Source organism: Myodes glareolus, chromosome 20 (assembly GCF_982192425.1).
Source record: "Myodes glareolus chromosome 20, mMyoGla1.1, whole genome shotgun sequence".
Taxonomy (NCBI): domain Eukaryota; kingdom Metazoa; phylum Chordata; class Mammalia; order Rodentia; family Cricetidae; genus Myodes; species Myodes glareolus.
The window spans coordinates 7314259-7337730 of NC_142045.1; positions in this window are offsets into that span (position 1 = coordinate 7314259).

The following is a 23472-nucleotide window of genomic DNA, read 5'->3' on the forward strand; positions in this document are numbered from 1 at the left end:
TCACAGAGAGCCCCTTATTTTTATTCTGAAAGCCACGCATGGTCTTTGCGAAGAACATTGGACTAGTTAGTTAAGTGGAAGCCCACAATTCCTTCTGCAATCAGAGATCTGCATCTCAGAGTTATCGTGATAGTTAAGGAAAAGCATAATTTGGACTTGAGCAGCATCTGCCCCCGAGCACACAAATTCGGTGAGTGTTTGCTGCCAGCATCAATACACACTTCCTCAGAGATTCTTCGGGTGGCTCGCTCTAACTGTATTTAGAGCGATCTAAATTTGTTTAGATCTCTATCGTATTTTCTGAATAAATGGCATGATTATTTCTTAAAGTTCTTCAGGTAAAAAAGGAAAGTAATTTTCCTCTAAACACACATTTTTAATCCTGTGTATTAAATAACCCGCTTGATTCTATCTGCATTATTTCTTCAAAATCTAGTCATGCGTCAACTGTAATTCTACTACCCTGCTTAAGGCACAAGCATCTCGAGCTCAGTTTTCACAATGGTCTTTGAGCCGTCACGCTTCTCGTACTCCACAGGCTTCTTCCCAAGGGAAGCCAAAGTCCCTGCCTCGTTCCTGCTCAAAATCTTCCAAGGGCTCATGAAGCCCAGGACCTTTGGTAACTGATGAACCAGTTTCCAGCTGAGGCTTGAAAGCCATCTTACAGTAAAGACAAACGAGTAATTCCTCTTTATTATTAAACCTCTCTTTCTCAAGGATTGGGCTATGCCCCCATCTCACCTTACAGTGTCCTGTATTGCCTGTTCCAGGAAATGGCAACTGTGTTTTTGTTTCAAAAAGTTGTGATGACCATTTAGAAACCCTACCTTTGTTTTATTTTTTATCTTTATTTTTTATTTTTTCTAATTTATTTATTTATTTATTAAAAATTTCCACCTCTTCCCCGCCTCCCCTTTCCCTCCCCCTTCCCACCTCCCCCTCTCCACCCCCCCTCCCTCTCTAGTCTTAAGAGCAGTCAGGGTTCCCTGCCCTGTGGGAAGTCCAAGGTCCTCCCCCCTCCATACAGGTCTATAAAGGTGAGCATCCAAACAAACCAGGCTCCCACAAAGTCAGTCTATGCAGTAGAATCAAAACCCAGTGCAATTGTCCTTGGCTTCTCAGTCAGCCTTCATTGCCAGCCACGTTCAGAGTCCATTTTGATCACATGCTCCATCACTCCCAGTCCACCTGACCTTGGTGAGCTCCTATTAGATCAGTCCCACCGTCTCAGTGGGTGGATGCACCCCTCGTGATCCTGACTTCCTTGCTCATGTTCTCCCTCCTTCTACTCCTCATTTGGACCTAGGTAGCTAGGTCCAGTGCTCCAATGTGGGACTCTGTCTCTATCTCCACCCATTGCCAGATGAAGGTTCTATGGTGATATGCAAGATATTCATCAGTATGGCTATGGGACAAGGCCAGTTCAGGCACCCTCTTCTCTGCTGCCCAGGGAACAATCTAGGTGAGGTAACCCAGACCCAAAAAGAGAAATATGGTATGTACTCACTCATAAGTGGATTCTAGCCATAATTAAAGGTCTTTGAGCCTATAATTCGTGACCCTAGAGAAGCTAAATAAGAAGGTGAACCTGAAGAAAATCATATAGTTATCCTCCTGGATAGTGGAAGTAGACAAGATTACCAGGAAAACTTGGGTGCACGGGGGTGGGGGTGGATGTAAGGGGAGATGGGTAGAGAGAAGGGAAAAGGGGAGGATTTGAGATAGCTTGGGCAAATGGGATGGGTGGGATGGAGGAAGGATGGATATGGGAGCAGGGAAGTAAATATCTCAACTAAGGAAGCCATTTTAGGATTTGCAAGAGACTTGATTCTAGAGGGGTTCCCAGGTCCAAGGAGAGGTCCCCAGATTGTTCCCTACCTTTGTTTTAAAAGGTTATTATATGACCTTGTTTTGACCACCTCGTTATGTTGCTCCAAATCATCTGCTTGTAAATTCCATACCCTTGAGCTAGAAACCCTTATCTTGCCCATGTCCAATGCTGACCTCTTTAGCCCCATTTTAGGGAGAGGTAGCCAAGTATACAAAGGAAAAAGCTTGCTTTAATTAATTTGTCCATGATGATTTGGGTCAGCGGTGTTTCTCCTCCCATCTTTGGGATGAACAGTCACCACCCAGCATTCCCCACCATGGTGACATCAGCCCTTCCACTTCAGCCTTGACACATGTGCCTTGAATGCACCCTTCGGGTTCTCCTAGCCTCTAAACTTGGTGCTGCGTGGGGAAGAGCAACCTGTTCCTTGCAGACTTTGCCCAGAGTCTCTCCAAAGACTTCTTTCTCCACAGACTTTCTTTCACCACATCCAAAGAGAGCCTTATCCTGTACAGCCTAACTCTTAACTCTCCCTGATGGTGCTTGTCCCTCATTGCTTATTTGTTTTCCATCCCTCTAGATGTTCAAATCTGGGTAGCTCTGGACTCCGCAGTGCCTAGAACAGTGTGGACACAGAATGATTCCATGCTTATCCGATGAACGGATGAACATCCTATGTAACATATGTATGTTATAAACTTTATCATGCTACGAATTATATTGTGGATCACTTTTCTCCTCATTGTCTATCTGTGTGCACATTCCATGCTAACAAAAACATCTCTTGCAACCCTTGTTGTATTTGTGTATGTGCAAGCACACTTGTGTTTGCTCCTGTGTGTGCAGGTAAGCAATCATGTGGAGACGCATGGGAAGACCAGAGGTTAGTCTCAAGGAGACTCACTAAGCACCATCTCCATTCTCCAGAGACAACAGGTAGGCTAGGCTGGCTGGCCAGTGAGTACCAGTTCATTTCTGTTCACTTCCCCAGTGCTAGAATCACAAGCATACACCTGACTTTTTTTTTTCTCCTTTTTAATGTGGATTTTCAGGATTGAACACAGGTCCTTACACTTATGTGGCAAGCTGTGATAGAACTCTTATTGGTAGAACATGTCTTCACATTGAATATTCATGCCCAGTAAGTAACTGAAGTAATGTCTTATTTGTGGGACATCAGGTTGAGTTCAATTTTTTTCCCTTTCATAAAAAATATTGCCAAGAGTTCCTGAAATGGTGTCTTAGAAACATCCTAAGTTACCCCAGAGTAATTGCTGGGAATTCAATGCCAACTAAGTAACACTCATTTTCGGAATTTTATGGTAATATAAAAACATTGGATCATCGCTTAGAACAATTGTACCAACTATGATCCTATTATCTCTGTAGCAGTGATTTATGTGGCTGTAGGTCTCACATGGGAAGATTCTAGAAGCAGGGAACAGGGTTCTAATATGATGTTGAACAGTATCCAAGAAAGGTACTCAGTCAGTATTTCTGATTTGGGGGTGTCAAATCTGTACTGGAGATCGTTTGAATTTGAAGCACTAGTGCACCCTGGGGTCACTGGCCTGTGGACAACATCAGGAGCCTGGCTATCCTTCATGTACCTGACAGTTACAGTGATGCCCTCTGCCACCACAATACTAAGGTCTGGAAGACAAACCACTATCAAAAGTCCAGTGGTTGAGGGGTATCTAGGTTGTTTCCAGTTTCTGGCTATTATAAATAATGCTGCTATTAGCATAGATGAACAAATGTCCTTGTAGTGTGATTGAGCATCTTTTGGGTATATGCCCAAGAGTGGTTTTGCTGGATCCTGAGGTAGGTTGATTACCAGTTCTCTGAGAAACCGCCATACTGGTTTCCAGAGTGGTTGTACAAGTTTGCATTCCCACCAGCAATGGAGAAGTGTTTTGCTTACTTCACATCCTCTTCAGCATAAGCTATCACTGGTGTTTTGATCTGAGCCATTCTGACTGATGTAATATGGTATCTCAGAGTCATTTTGATTTGCATTTCCCTGATGGTTAAGAATGTTGAACATTTCTTTAAGTGTCTTTCTGTCATTTGAGATTCTTCATATTCATATTGAGAATTCTCTATTTAGTTCTGTACCCCATTTTTTCTAATGGATTATTTGAAATTTTGATGTCTAATTTCTTGAGTTCTTTATATATTTTGGAGATCAGTCCTCTATCTGATGTGGGGTTGGTAAAGAAGAATGGATAAAGAAAATGTGGTACATTTACACGATGGAGTACTTACTACTCAGCAGTAAAAAAATAATGACATCTTGAAATTTGCATGCAAATGAATGGAACTTGAAAAAAACCCTCCTGAGTGAGGTAACCCAGACCTAGAAAGAAGAACATAGTATGTACTCATTCATAAGTGGATTTTAGCTGTAAAGCAAAGGATAATGAGTCTATAGTTCATGACTCTAGAGAAGCTAAGTAACAAGGTGAACCCTAAGAAAAACATACATAGATCCATCTGTGAAGGGGAAATAGACAAGATCTTCTGACAAAATTGGGAGCATGGGGGTGGGGGAAAGGGGAGGGCAGAAGGGGAAGAGGAGGGGAAAGGGGAAGGAGGAAGGAGAACTTGAGGGAAAGGAATAGTTGAGATGGAGGGAGGACAGAGATGAGAGTAAGGAAAGAGATATTTTGATTGAGGAAGCCATTATGGGGTTAGCAAGACACCTGGCACTAGAGAAATTCCCAGGAATCCCCAAGGATGACCCCAGCTAAAACCCTAAGCAATAGTGGAGAGAGTGCCAAACTGGCCTTGCCCTGTAGTCAGATTGATGACCATCTTAAATGTCACCATAGGACATTCACCCCGCAACTCATGGAAACAGAGGCAGAGGCTTGCAGTGGAGTACTGGGCTGAGCTCCCAAAGTCCAGCTGAAGACTGGGAAGAGTGAGACTATGAGCAAAGAGGTCAAGATCATGGTGACGACACCCACTGAAACAGTCTGCCTGAGCTAGTGGGAGCTCACCAGTTCCAGCCAGACAAGGAAGGAACCAACCAGCATAGGATCACCCCCTGAATGGGGGTGACAGTTGTTTGGCTGGGGCAGTCTGCAGGGCCATTGGCAGTGGCACCAGGATTTATCCCTACTGCTTGTATTAACTTTTTGGGAACCCATTCTCTTTGGATGAATACCTTGCTCAGCCTAGGTATAATAGGGAGGGCCTTGGACCTTCCTCAAAGCAATGCGCTTTACCCTCTGTGGGGAGTGGATAGGGAGTGGCGTGGCGGGGGGAGAGGTAGAGGAAATGAGAGGAGAGGAGGGAGAGGGAACTGGTATTGGTGTGTAAAATGAGAAAAGATAGTTTGTTTTCTTTTCTTTTTCTTTCTTTCTTTTTTTAAAAAAAGCCCAGGGTTCTGCCCTTACATGCAAGGGCCACATCACCAGATTTTGAATAGGGAATGAATCGGGACCTCCCGGGGAACCCTGCAGAGTCTTCAGGGCTCCAGAATGGCAGAGCACATCACTGTTCAGCCACTCAGCCTGGCATTTGCCTTTGCCTAGGATGCTCACGGTCAGGAAACACAGACGTCGCAACCCGCTTGTCCTCAAAGAATGCCATTTGTGCAAGTTCACCCACGACGTCATGGGTCTAGCTCTCAGCAGCACAGCTTTTCTTGCTCCTGGCCTCCAGCTCTTGGGGATTTCGGAAGGACATTTTCACGGGCCTCTGTATCCCATTTTGGAGCATCTGCTTTCTGAGAAAGAAGTGGCGAAAACCTCTAATAACAGAAACGCTCTTTTAGTTCCAGTTCTGGGCACTGAACACTGGCAGGTCTGCCAGCATCCCCAGCATGGCGTCTTCCATCTCTGTTTCCACTTCTGCTGCAACCTACAAAAGGCGAATTCATGCAACACGAGAAATGCACATTTTTAAAAAAAACCCAGTTACACTTGAAATTGGTATTTTTCATGTTAGCGTCTCTGAATCATGCAGGCTTAAGATCTGTGTTTTCTGCACCTCAGGGTTACAGCCCCTTCACAGTCACAGGTATTCACATCTGGGGCTCACCAGCCACCGTGTGCCTCCTTAGGACCTGACAGGTTTCTCTAGAACCTCTTTACTCTCTGCCTAGTCCTCTCTGAGGTAGTAGGTAGTAGAGCATCTCTGAGAACAACAAGTGCCTTCACATTTTCCTGATCAGGAACAGATACGGCTCTTGCTCACATTGCCGTGATAGCACAGATGACCTTGAGACTGTATTTTCTGTCCTTCCTTGTTCCGAGTATTCCAACACTCTATCCTTGCAAGGCCTTTCCCTGTGGGATATTTCAAAGGTCCTACCCCAGAAACCTTGGGGATGGATCTGCTATTCTGAGTACTGAACAGGGGTGTGAAACCAACCAGGGGAAGCCTGGAGCATGAGCCTGATTTCTGAAAGTCTCTGAAGGTGACCCTGGGTCCTCGGGACCTCCTTCCTGTTTTTCACGATTTCCCATTTATTTTTGTTGGTTGAGCTCCACGCCTCCTTCCTCAGATTGTCCCCACCTTGGAGGCCATCGCAGGCAGGAGAAATGCACCAGCCCTGGCCTCCCTATTTCCTGGACCTGTGCGTGGAAACTGGTGTCTTGGTGACTCAGGATGAGGGCCTGTGCTGGGGACACTGCTGTTTATTGCCCTTGGGCTGTCTGATTTTTATCGCCCCGATTTTACAGTTTGCTAATGACATTTTCAAAAGTTCTGTGGGCTCCAAAATTGTTTCCACAGAGTTTTCTTTTTTTCTTTTTTTAACATTGAAGGTTTAATTTTGCTGTTTTGTTTTGAGATTTTAAAAAAATGCTATTGTTCTGCGATTTAAGGGGTATGGCACTTCAGTGGGAAGGCCTGAGACACAGCTATAAACTGGCCTCTTAGGTTGTATGAGGGTGACCTGTGTAGTTTCCTCTTGACTTTAAAGAAGCAACCAGTGTCTCTTATTCTTGCCTTGCTATAATAAAATGTCTAGCAGAGGCAACTCAAGTTTATTTTGGCTCATGATTCCTGTGGGTTCATCTCGTGATCTCTTGGGGCTGCAATTGTGGGCCTCTGATGCAGTAGAGGAAGCTCTCGGTGGGTGTTACTCATCTCATGGGAGTCAGAAAGTCAAAAGAAAGAGACCAAGTACACCTTCCAAAGGCACTCCTTCAGTGACCCATTGCCTCTAACTAAGCCCTAGTCCTAGAGTTCCCACAACCCCTGAAATTGCACCACCGACTGAAGACACGCATTCAACACACCTGCGCTCATGTTGTATTCAAACCATCACAGATCCCCTGGGTCATTTCTCTGTAGAAGCTGCATCCAGGCAAGCCTCATACATGACTCCTACATAGTGTGTAGAGAGACGATGGGTTGGGGAACTTGATTTTCTGCCAACTGATGAACCAAACCAAGTGGACTTTAATCAGGAGTCTCGATCACGTCTGTTGGTGCACGCTGAATGAGCATTTCCTATGTGCCATGCAAGATACGGTGAGCGCTGAGGGTCCCAACGCGGCTCCTATTCTCCAAGGGCTCAGGCAGGAGGGTTCAGGGGAAGCCAGGGTGACAGTGCAGCTCCCCCACCTTTAGTTGTAAGATGGGGTCAAGGTGTTGTGCTTGCTGTGTCTCACTGAGTGTATACTTGATGCGTCATCACCCTGTGCCCACACTGTCCTTAGGACTCCCACACTGGAAGCTAGAGCAAAGGCTTGCCAGAAACTTGTTCAACTTTAAGAGACTCATAGTTTATGTGGGCCACACCTTGCTCTATTCCCCCAGGTCGTGGGGACGGCCAGTCACCTTCTGCCAGTCTTCTGTGGCGGTGCTGGCGTACACTTAGCATTCGGTAATTCCTGTCCATTCCTGTCCATTCCTGTCCATTCCTGCAGAGCGTGCTTGCGTGTGGCCTGAGATCTGAGCTGGCGCACAGATGCGAACCAGTAAACTAGCATGTTCAAACCCTCGGAGGTCCCTCCCTTCTCCTATACTTTAATATTGCATTCATTTTCAATTCATATTAAACCTTGGACCTTCCAATAAATTTCTGGTTTCCTGCTTCTCCCTCTTAAATATGCTGCCCAAAGCACTATGTGTACAAAGTTCTTAAAAGCAAATATTATGAAAAACTTAAAAGTCACAGTTCTTTTATATTTCCTCACTAAGTCGTATCCCCCAGAGGTATCTGCTCTTAGTTATGGTAGCTTCGTTCCTCCGCCCAGTGCTCCATACTTCTGGATAGCACAGTGGGATTGCCACTTCCTCTCATGATTATCAGTGGGGTCATGAAAGATGGGAACTTAACCCCTGTGACATGCACGCATCTCCTACCACCCATCGACCCGGTGTTCAGCTATTTGCCGAATCCGTGCTGGGTGTTTGCATCATGAACGCAACGCTGACACCATTGCCAATGTATTATGATCATGTATTCCTTCTGGTACAGCCTCTTGTTGGTCCTGGAGCTCAGCCTGCCCTTGTCTTTGAAAAGATCTGCCCAGCATCTCGTTCCAACCCTAGTTACTTCCCACACCCCGCAGGACACGTGATCGTTTCCTTGGTGACGCTGCCTTAGGAGGATTCTGCTTCCCTGCTCTGTGTTTGAGGACTTTCAAGGCCCCTGGATAGATGCTGATGGGAGCGTTCCCGTCATTATGATGAGTTTGTCACAACTCTTCTGTGATTCTATTTCCCATGTCCCGTGTGACTTACCTTGTTTTGCTTCTATTTACCGTCTTGCTCTGGGAAGAAGCATTCTCATTTGGAGCTTTCTGCGCCAAAAGGTGGTTTTTGAAAACTTGCCCATATGATGTTTTTTGTGCAGTTATTATTCATTTAGCATTGTGGTCTATTGGATGCTAGGTTGGGAATGTCTTCAAAATTGGGCCTTGGCTAGAACGGCACCAGAACATTCTATTTTTCAATATATTTTAGAAAAATGCTGACTTCTGCCAGTTGGTATATTCTATTTTTTTTTCTGTCTGGAATTTTGTCTTTATTGTTAATATTCAGAAACTTCGTATTGATTTGCAGTGTGTGTGGCTTGCTTCTCATTTATTGTCCTGAGCATATGGTAGGGGTTTCTCCTTGGAAAACCATGGGTTTTAGTTCTGGGAACGTGTCCTCTATCCTGGGATTTTGTTGTTCTCGCTGTGCCACATACTTACTTGGTTTTCTTTCTGGAGCTTCAGTTAGCCAGAGGTCAGCTCTCCTGAGCTAATACTCTGATTTTAAGAATATTTTGTTTCCCATTTTACATATTACCAGTTTTGCCTTGTAACTTTGAACATTTATATTAATTCTATTTTATTTGTCCCCATTTGATGGTTTGCACTTATATTTTAAATTCCGAGTGCTCTTTCAGGTCATCTAAAAGTGTCTTTCCAAAATGTCATCCTAACTTTATTGTTCCTATAGGCAGAGTCCGGGAGCAAAGGCAGCAGGTCTGGCCCCCATCAGCTGAGTCTTGGCCACCTGTCCTGATGGATCGATCTGTCAATCAAGGGGATGGGTAGCGGCTGAAGCAGAGAAAGATGTACTCTGTGTGCACATCAGGAACAGACACGGGAGAGGGATTCAGGGAGCCTGTTTTCTGGGCACTGATATGAGCCTTTAGTTTAAACAGAGAAAGAACAGAGGCAGAGAGGAAGAGGTTTGCATGATTGAGAGGTTTGACCAAGGTATGGTCTTGCGTCTGCTGGGCAGTCTGAGGAGCTCACTATTGCTTCTCAGGGGTGGGGGACGCTGTTTCTCAAGTCAGTGATTGTTCTTCTTCCCTGGGTCTTTTTCTCTAGTGTGGACACCAGTCTTATTTGCAGTATGGTCTGTTCTGAGAGGCTCTGCTGTTCCTGGCATCCAAGGTGACTTAGGATAGTGGTTTAGGATAGTGACTGGAGAATTTTACCCTCTTTTACGGTTCCTGGAAAAGAACACTGTAAAGGCCGACAGCAGCGTGCTTTTGTTGCTCCTATTGCTGTGTCTTCGGTCTTCAGGAGGGGTGGTGTGGGTCAGACAGACACGCCTTGTTAACTTACCTATGTGCAGAGGTGAACAGGGGACCTGGGGCTGAGTGACTGATGCACAAAGAAGGCAGGGGTGCCAGGCTTTATTCCACTCTTAGTGACCTTGTCCTTGTAGTTAAGACACTCAGTGCCATGTTCCCAATCAATAGATCAACTTTTGTTTATATCCTCTAGAATTTATGCCTGAGGTCTATGTTTCTTTCTGTCTCTTCAGGTCTTGTTTCTAAGTTTCATTTGAGTTTTTTTTCTTTTTTAACTTCAGTCTCTGTATTTCATATATTTGGTGAATGCAGTAGGCTTCAAACGAGAGGCATAGCTCGCACCATAGGTCGACTTACATACATGGATGTCCATAAACACACATATTTATAATGCACATACAAATCAAAATACTGAATGTAATCGTAATGAAAATAAGTTATCATAATTATTCTCTTAAGTCTTTAAACTCAGGAACAGTAATGTTGGTAAATCTCATTTTTAGAATGTCACTCAAAGTAAGCCAAGCATTTCGTGCGGAGAGTAAGTTTTGTAATTACAAACAGAACTGCTGAATTAGTCCCCATGGTGCTCTGCATCCCTGCTGCCAAGTTTTAAGAAAATGGAACCATTAACATGGTGACACAGAATGACAAGAACTATTCCAAAGGATTCCTTGTTTTTAAAAGTCGTCATCTATTTTTAAATATATCGTTGCAGTCAAATGGTGGGAGTGTTTGTCTGGAACCTGCTGTTTAAACACAGGACTATGTCATACAACAGCCATCATGTCCCACAGGCGGACCTGCCTGAGGCCGAGGGGAGGGGTTTGAACCTCTGAACTCACCCTTGAAGGGACCATCCTTAGCTTGGCGTGTGGTCATGGCCTAGCTAAATTTCGGATTTTTCCTAATAAGTTTCCATTTAGGAAGTTAAGATGTATGAATCTGATGTTTTTATTTTTATGGCATGATAGCTACAGCAGTTTCGTGGAACTTGAGTCTTTGTCGAATGGAGAGTTCCATCACAAAATTATTTAGAACTGTTGTCCATGAATAGTTGAAAGAAAAGCAATTACAATCTGTTTAAATACTGGTTTTAAGTTCTCTATAGGCAAGTCTTATTTCCCACACTCTGGATCCATAGCGTCCTGCTGTGCTTGTATGCCCCTGGGACAAGAGGAGACAACAATCATAGGACACACTGATTGTCAACAGGGCCTGGCTAAGACTGTCATGGTTAGTCAATACTCAGTTTGACAGGATATGGACTCTGCAGGACAATTCTCCGGGTAGTCTGTGAGGGGTTTTCTCGGCTGGGAGACCAGATGGGAAGACCTGCCCTAAGGGTAGGCTGTACCAGTCAATGGTGAGGAGCTGTGGTCTAGACTGAGTGACAGGGAGAAAGGGAGTTGAGCACTAGCGTTTTTTTCAACTTCTGTTTCTCCACTGCAGATACAATGTGACAATCTGCTTCACGCTTCTGTGGCCTGCCGTGGCCTGCTTTGGTAGACTGCACATTCGGACTGGGAGTCAAAGTGAAACTCTCCTTCCTTCTGTGGTTTTTGTCAGGTATGTAGCCACTTCAGCGACCATAGTTTTGAATCCCTGCAGTGAATTTTTCCTGGAGTGTGTGGGCTTCTGGCGTTTGAAAGTGTAATGAAGGGAGAGAACAAGGCATTCCCTCTTTGTATGTCTGTATTTCTGGGGGCTCCCTTAATTCTCCTGATTTGGATGGGGAACTTGGCTACCACATTTCGTTGGATCTGTTGTTAATGTAAAGCTCATTTGGGTTTTCATTTGTTTGTGTTTCCCTCCCTCCCTCCCTTCCTTCTTCCCTCCCTCTCTTCCCTTGGAACTTGGGAGTCATCCACCGGGAAACACAGGTGGAAGAAGACTCTGGGGCTCCACGGATTTTCACCTAGTCTTTCTGTTTTCCCACCAGTCTTCAGTTCTGATTTTAGACGCCAGTACACTCTCTCTTAGCCATCCCCTGGATGTTGTACCCCCAAATCTCTCTGATTTCCATTTGTTTGCTGACTATTCTGTCTGAAGCCACTTCAGGTCTCCACTCTTTCTGCTTTGTTAGATCTTTTGTTCTTTTAAAGGAATATGATGATGGGATGTCCCAGGCGGCTCGCGGAGTCCGGCAAGGATGGCTGTGAGTCCCTGTAACGCCATGCGGCCGGGGGAGTCAGGCGGGCGGTTATGGCGGATAAAAGACTCACAAGACATAGTAAATAAACATAAGGGTAAACATTTATTACTTAAAAAGAAATAAAAAAGCAGAGAGACAGAGAAAGACAAATATAAAGACATAAAGACATAGAGACAGAGAGAAACGTGTGCACACGACAAGAGACAACCACACAGGAGAGAGAGAAAGATGGCGAAGGGGGAGGTCAGAGGTGACTGGGTGGGCGTGGTTAGTTCTTAAAGTGGCAGCAGAAGACTAACAAGATCAATGAGTATCAGCTACTCTGTCTGAATCTTCTGGTTTACTTACATTCTCTTTCACTGCCATGTCACTTTGTCTTTGAGATTATGAACGCTTGACTGTTTTGAGGCCTTTCTGGCTGGATATGGGTGTGTGTTGCTTCATCTATTTTATGCAGCTCGAAGTTTCCTTGAAAATTAAGTTTATTATTTTTTTAAGTGTGAATAGACAATTCCTTTGTAGGGAGAATGCAAAATCTAAACAAAAATTTTAGTAAATAGACTTCAACAGTATTTTATATTTGAGCTGGTCAGCCTTTGTCAAGCTACCAGATCTCCTTCAAGGACTCTGCTATTCAGTGCACTTCGCTGGATCTGTGCGTGCAGTAGCAGGGGACAAGGTAATTCAGACGCATGAATCGAAAGACAAGTCTTCAACTGAGACAGAATCCCGCCTTTCAGAAAAAAGCCCTCCTCTGGCTAACGAATCAGAAACATTCACAGTTTATAGAATCATGTGTTCCTTACTAAGTGTGGCACAGGACCTGAGGGTTATAAGGCAAAATGATCAGAATAAGCAAAGGATGGATGAAGAAGCCATGCACTTGAATTCCTCTGATCCAAGGTTCACATGAGAACGACGGGCCCTACTCAGAACTCTCAGCTAAGAAGTCATGGGTAAGTCTGCAGAAATGTGTTTGTCTTTCCCGCCCTGCAAATCCGGCCTTTCAGTTTATATTATTTTCTGAAATGTTCGCCACCAGTGTTGGCCAGGACCTGTGGAAAATGAATTCAGTTGCCGTTAGAAACAATTGATGAGACAAGGTCTTCACTGCAGAACTGGGGGTGGGGGGAGGGAGAGAGGGGGAGAGGAGGAAGGGAGACAGAACCCTTGACTGTGTCTCCTTCAACAAAGAGCAACAAAAGAGTAAATGCTTTGGGATATAACCCTGATTCACTTATAATAGTGTGACAAGCTCACCAGATTCTAGGGGAAAATTGAGAAATATGTATCTATTCATTCCTATTCCCTGTCGATCAGGATTTACCCATGGGAAGCTAACTGCCTTGTGTGGGATTGCTCATCATAACCTTCTTGATTCTTCCTATGGTACACATTTGCAACTTAACTGCTCACTAACCTCAATCCTATCACCTTGTTCAAGGCATAAGCATCTCAGGTCTCAGTGACAGGAAACAACCTTTGAACTGATCTTTCTGCTTCCGCTCTTGATCCTACTGAGGCTATTACCCAAGTGCAACCTAAGTCCTCTGTCTTTTCCCCGCTGAAACCATCTAAGAGTTCCCAAGAGAATTCCCGGTAATCTGCGTGTTTCATCTCCCACCATCCACTCCCCAGGCTCTCTAGCCATGGGACCCTGCTGCTCTTGAACATGCTTACTAGGTCCTTACCTGGTGGGGAAAAGCAACCTGATCTCTGCAGGCCGTGGATCAGAGCTCCTCAGGAAAGAACTCTCAAAAAAGCTCAGAATCAGGGACACCTGGAAGAGTGAGGAGTTCTGTGCCGGATGCCTTAGGAGGGTGAGTTTGAACTTGGGGGCTGGGAGTGAAATGAATAGAAGCTTTGAAGAAGTTAGGAGTATGACATGTTGAGAGAAAAAATAATGGAAAACAAGACTTTTAAAGAAAATTCACAGTGGATTCTAAATTGGTTTTTATTTGTCATCTTCTATCGACTCAGAAAAAGATGGGATTCCTTTTAATTTGTCTCATAATTGTTGAGTTGGATTTCCTTGACTGCTCTAGCTTCCAGGGCCCGAGCATAAGGGCTCTTGTTGATTTGCAGCCGTGGGAGGTGCAGCGTGCTCTTTTGTACAAGTGCCACCCCTCAACTTCCTCCAAGCCTATTCCCTCTCCCCCTTTCCCTTTCTCTCCCTCAATTCATCCACTCGAATCTGATTACCCACAGTTACCATGCCTGACTCAGGAGGTCTTTCCCCATCCCTGGAAGAGGTGGAGGAAGGTGTCTACACATGGCAGCTAGGGAAGAATTTGTGAAGAGCTGACTTAGGGGATCAGGGAGCTATCCACGCCTAGAGCAGGACTGGAAGGATGAGGAAAGGACCAACGGTTACATAGATAATGTTCTGAGCTAAGAAACACTGATCAAACTGGGCTAATTAGAAAACTTTAAAAGGTTGATATGAAACGCACTTGGGCTTGAGATGCTGTGTCATTGTAAGACGGAGTATTAGGCAACAGACATTGGGCTCCTCAAAGTTATGGCTGCTTAAATTGTTTGCCACTTATTAGCTCTACAGTTTTAGGCAAATCATTGACTGTCCATGGTGCTCCTTCCTTTGATTGTATGGTGAGACTGGTAAGCCTTTCCTTCTGGTAGGGATCAAGGCACATGAAATCCCTGGTGGAGCTGCTGGTGGGCTCTTGAACTTTTTGATTATCTTTTAAAATCGAAGTGCTTTCCCAGGCCCCACAACCCTACCCTGACAATATGTATTCAGTGCTGCTTCAGGACAAGGACCTGCTCACACCCTCTTCTGACTTCCAGCCCCCACACCATCCGAGGCTAAACTCAAGAAAATGCTTCGAGGACAAGGGTCATATCTGTGTAGATGGGACTGAGTTTCCGTTTCTTTGTGGACCTTGATGGTGACACTAACCAGAACAAGAGAAGACCCCAGAATGATGACATAGTAGGCATGACCAAAGAACCAAGGGAATGATAAAATCAGGAAAATGCGATAGCTGTCATAAAATATTCGGTTTAATTTGGATCCATTCTAGGGAACTAGCAGTGCCCCTGCTCCTGGGTAGCCTTTTGTGGAAAATTTAAAAAGGGAATTCTCATGGCAGAAAGGATGTGACTCTTAAGTACCTGCCAGTCTTGTGACTGTGAGAGTCTGTGTTTTTAGGAGGTACACGCTGGTGTGTGTGTGGTGTATATGGCTTTGGTGACAGTGTTGAGTTCTTTATAGAATAACTCGGGGCACAGTCCTTCCTCCAGACATTGCATGTCATGAAGTTTGCTCCTGGCATGTAGGATGGGGGCCCTTGTGACCATAACTCTGTCGAAGATCTTTTAAGGCATTTCCTCCCCATTCTTCTGTGTCACTCATTGGCAATTACACGCTACAGAAAATGTACACAGAAGGGACTTGTTTGGGTTACCGAGTAGCTGGGTGGGAGGAAGCTATGGCTAGTGGCCGATTCTTTGGGGTGACTGGGCATGGGTTATGGGAATGGAACCTGATGTCCCCTCAGCAGCTCCCAGAGAGTTGCCTCCCTAGCATCCTGGAGCCTGTGAATAGGGTTTCAATCAACAGTCAGAGTGGAGAGGGCAGCTTCATTCTCCCTGCTCCCCAGGACCGACTGACCTCTTCTGAAAAGGTCCATTCTTAATCTAGTGAGACTCTTCCTCATCCGGGAAAGGCCAGCGAAGCACAAAGATCTTGTGTGAAAGGGTGAGGTGAGGGGTCAAGGGTGGCACTGGAGGGAAAGGAAGGTGCCACACATTCACCAAGTCATTTCCACCAGAATAGAGGGAAACAAAGGCGTGCCCATTTCCAGAGCTTTTGTGAAGGGCTCCGGCCAGCCGAGCACCCCACGCAGTCGCGACCTTTCCATGCCCTAGAGGCTCCGTTTTGTCATGTTGATGAATCTCCATGTCGTGCTCACTGGTAGCAAGGGAACAATTTACCATGAAGGGTCCTTTGAGGGAAGCACACAAAGATAGAGTCAAGCTCAACGCTGCTCCCAAGCTGGACATTTGCTTCCCATTGTCCTCTTAGCTCCCTTTGGCTATTGAGGGTAGGGAAGGTGGAGAATGAAGCTGTAAGAAGCAAGAATGGAGTTCCACTCCTTTCTGAACCTTCCAATGATGCTGTAAAGCCCAGGTATTCATGCTGCCCTCCCCTGAGAGGCAGAACATTTGTTCAATGCGTGGGAATCAGGACTCAGAAGAGTTCTGTTGAATATTCAGTCTGATCCCTCCCAGGAAGTGTATACACTTAACAATAAACACCAAAGAACATAAATTCCAAATGAGAAGCTCTATATAGTTTTAGCCTCTATTGCTGATTTAGTTCTTGTGTTCCTCAGTGGTTATAGCACTGAAGTGATTCAGGGAGGAAATGAGAGCCAAGGACTCTCTCAGTTATGATCAATGGACACTCCTCATGCAGGCTGTCTGGTAAATTCTGTATCGCTAGCCTTTGATGCTATGGACACTCCACAGGCTCAGGCAACGGAACACTTGCCTCCCACAGAATGGTGCTGTCTGGGGAGGTCTGAAAAGTGTGGTCTTGTTGGTTGAAGTACATTCCCTGGAAATGTACTCTGAGAACTGAGAGCCTTGGGTTACTCCCAATCTGCTTTGTGCTGCTTTGTGCTTGCGTGAGGTTGTGAGCTCTCAGCTTCTTGGTCAGGCTGCCACGCCTGCCACCTGCTGCCAATCTTTCCTGCTGTGTGGATTCCCATTGAAACTGTAAGTAAACATAAGTGTATTCTTCCGAAAGTTGCTTTTGGTCATGGTGTCTTTCACAGCAACAGAAAAGTAACTAAGACAAGATTTAAAAAACTGGTACTCCATGGCTAAATAGTCTGTTTGGGTTGTCTCTGGGCATGTGAAATTATTTACACTTAAATAATTTAGGGCTTGTTTAAAGTGCTTTGTATCCGCATTTTGAGCGGTCTGTAGCACACATGGCTAGCGGGTACCTAATTGGAACCCACAGACCAAGTACACATCTGTCATCATGTTAGGCAGGACCAATCGATAGTCTTTCCTTTGAGGTGCAGTTTCCCAGCATAGGGAAAGTATCCTGCCATTTAGATATCAGAAACATTCTTTTTAATTTTCCTTTTCATAGAGTGGCTGTTATTAAATAAGCGTTGATTCTTTTGTGGTCTCTGATGGTGGTGGCCAAGGACCTTGTGTTTGTTTGCCTTCCTGTCTCATGGGCTCAGGGTTCCAGTTAACCTGGCCATGCTGTTGGAGCCTGTGGTGGTGTATTATATCACAGCAGAAGTGAGTTGGCAAGGAGGTCTACTGGCCATGGCAGCCGAGAAACCAAGAGAACGATGTGAAAGAATTAGAGCCCTCGTGTCAAAAGCTCAAAAGTTCCCAGTGGCCTTCCTTCTTCCCTCATGTCCCTACCTCCTAAATGTCTCAACCTTCCACCATAGCATGGCAGGCTGGTGACTAAGCATTTAACACCGAGCCTTTGAGGGACACTTCCCAAACTGCCAGTGTATAGTAGGCAGTCTTCCTGATCTTCAGAAAAAAAAAAAAAAAAGACCCCCATAGCTTAGCTGTTTTTATTTCTTAGGCTTTTCATGTGTTTGCAAAGCAAGCTTTATTTTCTCTTCAGCTGCAGTGCTGTACCTAATAGACAGGACACATTTACCCCGCTGTCTTTGTGGCCCTCTACATCTCCGCTTAAATAGCTCCTTTCCTGTGACTGATCTGGCCTCTCCTTTTAACAACGCAAACCCTGTTTGCATTTCTGCCGTCCCACTACTATAGCCTCTTGAACTCTACGGTCGCTTCTTTAACTTGCATTCAGTCTGTAAACCGCACACCTACACGCACACATGTATGCATAAAGGCATACATACATATCCGCATGTATATGTGTGCATGTCTGTGTGCATATGGAGAGAGAGCTGCTATGTGTGACAGAAGAGAGTTCATATTAATAAGTGAGATCAAGATTTTAAAAAAAAACCTGCATTCAACTCAGCTAGATTACCAAGTCATATGTGAAATGGCCATATTGGAACCATTGTACCTTATGAGTTTATTGTTATTCAATAACTCCCAACCTTGTCTCTAGGTCTTAAACCAAGATCATGGTTGCACATTCTGCTGCTTTCTGCCTTGATTCAAGGAGGCCCAGATTTATTCTGCTGTGTAATTCGGATTCACACTGTCCTTGCGAGACACAGGAAGCTAGAATACGCCACCTTAACTGCTGCGCTCATTTGTTAATCTTTTCTCTTCTTCGTGTTATAAACCATCGTGGCAGCTTGAAATTCTTCTCACAGTTTTTGTTATAAAACCACTTCTTAGTTCATTGGCTGTTTGTAACGAAGGTTATAATAGGAAAGTAAAAACACCCCACAGCACATCAGGGGCACCCATGTCTGCTCATGGCTTGGCGTCACTGTTCTTGAAGAGTAGTGGTGACAGCCACGTCACCAGACGAACGGGCACCACAAACTTGCCCCGTTTCTTAGGCCTCCTCATCCTCTGCCCATCCTATTCTGATTCCCCACACCGCTTCTCCTCGTCCCCACACCTCTGCTCCCCGCTAGCTTTCTGTCTCAGTTTCCCCTTCAAACAGAGGCTCTCCATTCCTAGGTCTTAGTTGGCCTTGACTTCCTTCAGCCTGCCAGCCTGGCCAAGTGACAGGGAATGGCATTGAGACAAAGTACTCTGTCGATCTCTACAAAGCACACAACTGGCGATTGATGAGGAAACTGCAACACTGAAGTATAGGCGCCCCGTGGAGCTTCAGAATGATGTCACCAACGGCAGACAGGCAGCTACAAACACAAGGGATGGGAGCAGCCTTGGTTAAAGGGAAGTCAAGTTGGGGAAATATTTTCATCTTAAAGCTGTTCTCTGAAGGACAGCTCCTTGGTGGAACACCTACCTACAAGAAAGACAAGCCAAGTTTGGGTGCAGTTATAGGAGGAGGTTGAGTGTTTTCTTGGCGATTTATAGCAATTAAATATGCGCCATGTGAAATAGGGCAGTTCCAGGAACTTAATGGGGATTCATTCTGCTGTTTGCCTCATTCTCTTTGTTCCTTACAGGGCAAGTGTCTCCATTCAGAACTTGACCCTGCCCCTCTCCACTGGGACAGCAGCTGGGGCACAGACTTAGCTGTGCACATTCCTGAGCAGCTCCATCTCCCCATGCCCCAGCTGATCATGTGCGTCTCCAAACTGGAGCATCTTTTTAATTAAAAAAGAAGGTCATGGCAAGCAGTGGTTGTCATCCTATGTGCAAATACCACAGTACTGTGCTCACTTCTTGATGACCACGTCCTAGCTGAGTGCTTGGACAATACACCCCACCCCCTAGGTCAAATGACGATAATGGCAGAGCCTACCATTCTGGGAGGCTGCTCATCGGTCTGTCATAGCTATGGCCACTGACATCAGGTACCTATGGATTCTAGAGATGTCCTCTCCCTATGTCTGTTGAAATAAAACTGCAATCCACTCCCAAATCCCCTCTTCATTTTTAAAACGGTGTTGCAAGATCTGGCAGTAGCTGGAGCTACAGTAGCCTTCAAAGCCCTTCCATGTATGTCATATGAAGCTTCATGATGAGGGAATTTCATTGGCAACATGTAATCAAATCAGTTTAATACCAGAGTACATCCCCTGTACGTTGGAGAAAACTCCTTGGTCCCATTACACATTTATTTTGAATTTTTTTGACACACCACAATTGTGTATATCTATGGAGTGCAATTGGAATCAGTTAGGTTCATCAACATACCCATCACCTCGCTAGTTTATCATATTTGGGTTTGTCCATGTTAAAAGTCTTGGTTTTGAAGTTTGCAGCACATTATTAACTGCAGCCACAACACATTGACAGACAGCTGAAGTTCATTCTGTGGTCTGAAACCTTAAGCCCTTGGATCTGCATGCTTTTCTTTACCTCTTTATTCCTCTCCACAGTGCCTGGGGGATCAGGTTGCTGTGTCCTCTGCTTTAGGGGGCCAAATAATCTCATGATGGCTATCTGTAAGGGTTGCAGACCTTTGTCCTACCTGGTCCAGGAAGGGGAAGGTGTGGAGGTGAGGCTTCTCCACATGAACGTGGGCCATTAGCAAAATTCTTGGCTCATCCTTTCTCTGATGATTTTGAGCTGATGGCTCTGGATTCTGTCAACATGGCTTTCCTAGCTCTTGTGAGCCCTACCAAGCCCAGAGAAGAGATAAACCCAAGCTGTTCACAGGGCACTCAGATCTGCAGGGAAGCCTTCCCCACAAGCTCATGGAAACAATCCAGCATTGTGGCACATATGTGTAGTCCTAGCACACAGGAGGCTGCAACAGGAGGATGACAAGTTCAAGGCCAGCCTGGGCTACATAATGGGACTCTGCCTCAAAACACAAAAGTAAAACCTGATTCATGGTACTGTCACAGGCCAAGGATTGCTAGCTCAGCCAGAATGGAAATTTATCATACCAAGAATGTAAAATGTGCTCTAAAGCGAATTTTCATTTCCTTCTGTTTTCCTCCTTCCTTCCCTTTCTCTTACCACTTCCCTCCTCTGTTTCTCCTTATTTCTAGCAATAGAGAGAATTTGCAGTCTTGCTCAATCAGATAGCTTTGGAAAATTCCTCATTGGTGCTGTTATTTTAAGAAACAACATAGCACACACACACACACACACACACACACACACACACACACACACACGTCTACCAGAAAGGTATCACCCATGTCACACAGATGCACGAGCATCAACTGCAGGCTACGGCATAGCAAGCACCACTAAGAACAGCAATGAACCATTTCCTCATATGGAAAAAAAATACCCAACAAAACCCAAGCAAAGAGCCCCAAATAGCGCACTTCACTTTCAAACGCTCTTGTGTAGAGCTGCTCAGACGGAGCCAGGGCTAATTGGTGCCAGGTGCCTTGCAGACAGGCCGGTTCCATGGATTTCTCGCTCTCTTTGTGGAAGGTTGACTTAAGAACACATCTTTGGTGGATATTTTCATCTCACTTCGGAGACAGTGAAGGACGGCAACTTTGCTCTGGACATGGCAAAGACAGCCACACTGAAAGATGGAAGAAGGGTCCAGGTCATGTATGCCTACCTTAGCCTACCTTTCCAACAAAAGCAGGAAAGTCTTCTAAGCTTCAAGACAGCGTGGGTGTTCATAAACACTGAGCCCAAGCCCCAGTCTGCTCGCTCCCATCTTTCCAACTGTATAAGTCTCTGCTCAACTTCAATATATAGACGAGATAGATGTGGGCTCCTCTTGATATCTTGGGGTGAATATGCCAGGCAGGGCTCATTTGGCATCCCCCTTGCCTTCTTTTCTGTGTGTCCCTGCCCCCCTGGCAGCAACCATGAAGCCACCCCAGAGACACGCGGAAAGCGTGGAGGGAGCTGCAGGCTCTGAATAGATGCACCTTTCCCACTTTGTAGGGGGGAAACAGGCCTGCGGAGTTCAGTGGTGGAGTTGATGCCCTGCAGCCCAGCTCTCTCAGGTGCCTGCCCTCAGATATTTAAGGACACAGCCACCATTTGGGCAGCACATGCTCACCATTACTTCACAGGAAGAAAGCATTTAAACTCCTAGAATGGACTCTGTAAAGCAATGGATTGAAATAACCTCCTTAGGATAGCATGGCCCTTTGGGTTTTTCTCCTTTTCCTGTAGATTCAGCGTTTGTGGTTCAGAAAGCAAAATTATTGTGTAACAAGAGATCTAGTTTGATTCATTCGCTGGACACATAACAGGAGGACTTACAGACTGAGACATATTCCTGTCCTGCCCCCCATAGCTCTTCCTTCTGTCCCTGCTGGGTGCTGATGGCTTCCTGGAACCATGGTTAAGAACTGCAAAGACATTTTTCAAGACTGTAAGTGGTGGGGCATGTTCACTCAGGATGATGAAAGCTCAGACCGTGCTAAAATCATGAAGCAAAACAAAGCCACCGTGTAAGAATATATTCTCAGGCTCTCTTTCCTTTCTTTCTGTCCTTCAATTTTTATTTCACAAAAATGGGACTATCTTGTTTTTGATGACTTTTTAAAAATTTTCGTCAAATATTATAAACAGCTTTTGGCAGTAGGATGCCATATATAATGGTTTGGTTTAGTAATATTCCTTGTTGTTGTAACTCATTCAACTGCATTCTCACTTTTTAATATTTAATCCTTCTGCTCTTGCAGAATACAGGGCAACCTCTGTTTTTAGTCCTCCATCACTGCACATTTTCCTAGACTGGAATCCTTAAGGTAGCATGGCGGGATATGCAGAATGAACATTGACCAGTTCCACCAAGTGGCTCTTACCAACGTTTTCTTCCCCAAGAAGCCATAAAAGTGCATGTTTTGGTTTATTGTCTGGCAAATTTAGGCTAGAAACGGAGTGCACAGGCTTCTAGAGTGTAACTGGCTGGCTGAGGATTTATACAGATGTGACACGTGCTTCTCTTCCAAATTTGATGCAAGGGGAAAGTAAAAGCAAAGACACGCTCGCTTTTGCTTCCTTTCAGAAAGCACCTGTGAGGGGCGCGGATTGGCTACCACCGACCTTGACCTCATGCCGCTCTGCAGAGACTAGTGACTAGGGCCGAAGGATGACTGGTAGAAAGGTCAGCCACTGATGCTCCATACAGCAGCCGTGGAGAACAGGAACCTGGGTGCCAGCCTTGCTCCGCATTCTCCTCTTTCTTCTTCCAGAACAAAAGACGGGAATGAGAAGCATGGGGAGATGAAGATGTCTTTCTTGAGGCCTCACTGGCCTACGGTTCTCACCTGGAGGCCTGAGTTACCATCAACGGGCACCAGCCTGCTGCTGTCCCTGCCTCTCCCATCCGCTGAGCCATCCCCAGGAATTTAGGAAAGCACCCTCAGCTGGTCTTGCACTAACTCTCTTCCAGGGCCTTCCAAGCTGTGCCTGTTTTCACTTTCTTCTTCCCTACGACACTATGTCTGGATCAAGTAAACAGAGAACCAGTGGATTGCAGAGCAGAGGCTGAACAGGTTATGCTAATGGGGAAGGTCTAGTGAGTTGGAGATGGAGTATGGCCAGAACCAAGGCTTCTGGACTCCATGGCCTTATCGGATTGCAGTGAGTGGTTCTGTTCAGGGATCTCATGAAAGAAGTAGGATCTGAGTTGAGACTTACAGACTATCCCATTTCCTGACCCTTATTTTCTTCCCAGCACCTCCTTAGTTTGCTTCTTTCCTCTTCAGGCTTGGCGGACAAGGAGCTGATAGGTTTCCAAGATGCTCCTTTGTCTGTGGACGTTCGTTGATCCCTTATGGAACTGCCCCAACTGCCCAACATACACATATTCATAGAGCAATTAGCACCTGATCACACCTCGGACACTTTGCAGGGATCGATGTTTCCAAACAGAAGCGTCATTATTTTGAAGAGTTTCCGTGAAGTGGAATCAGGGCAGAAATGTGATAAAGGGGAATTTGTGGAAGAAGAGAACATGGGAGATGAAGAGAA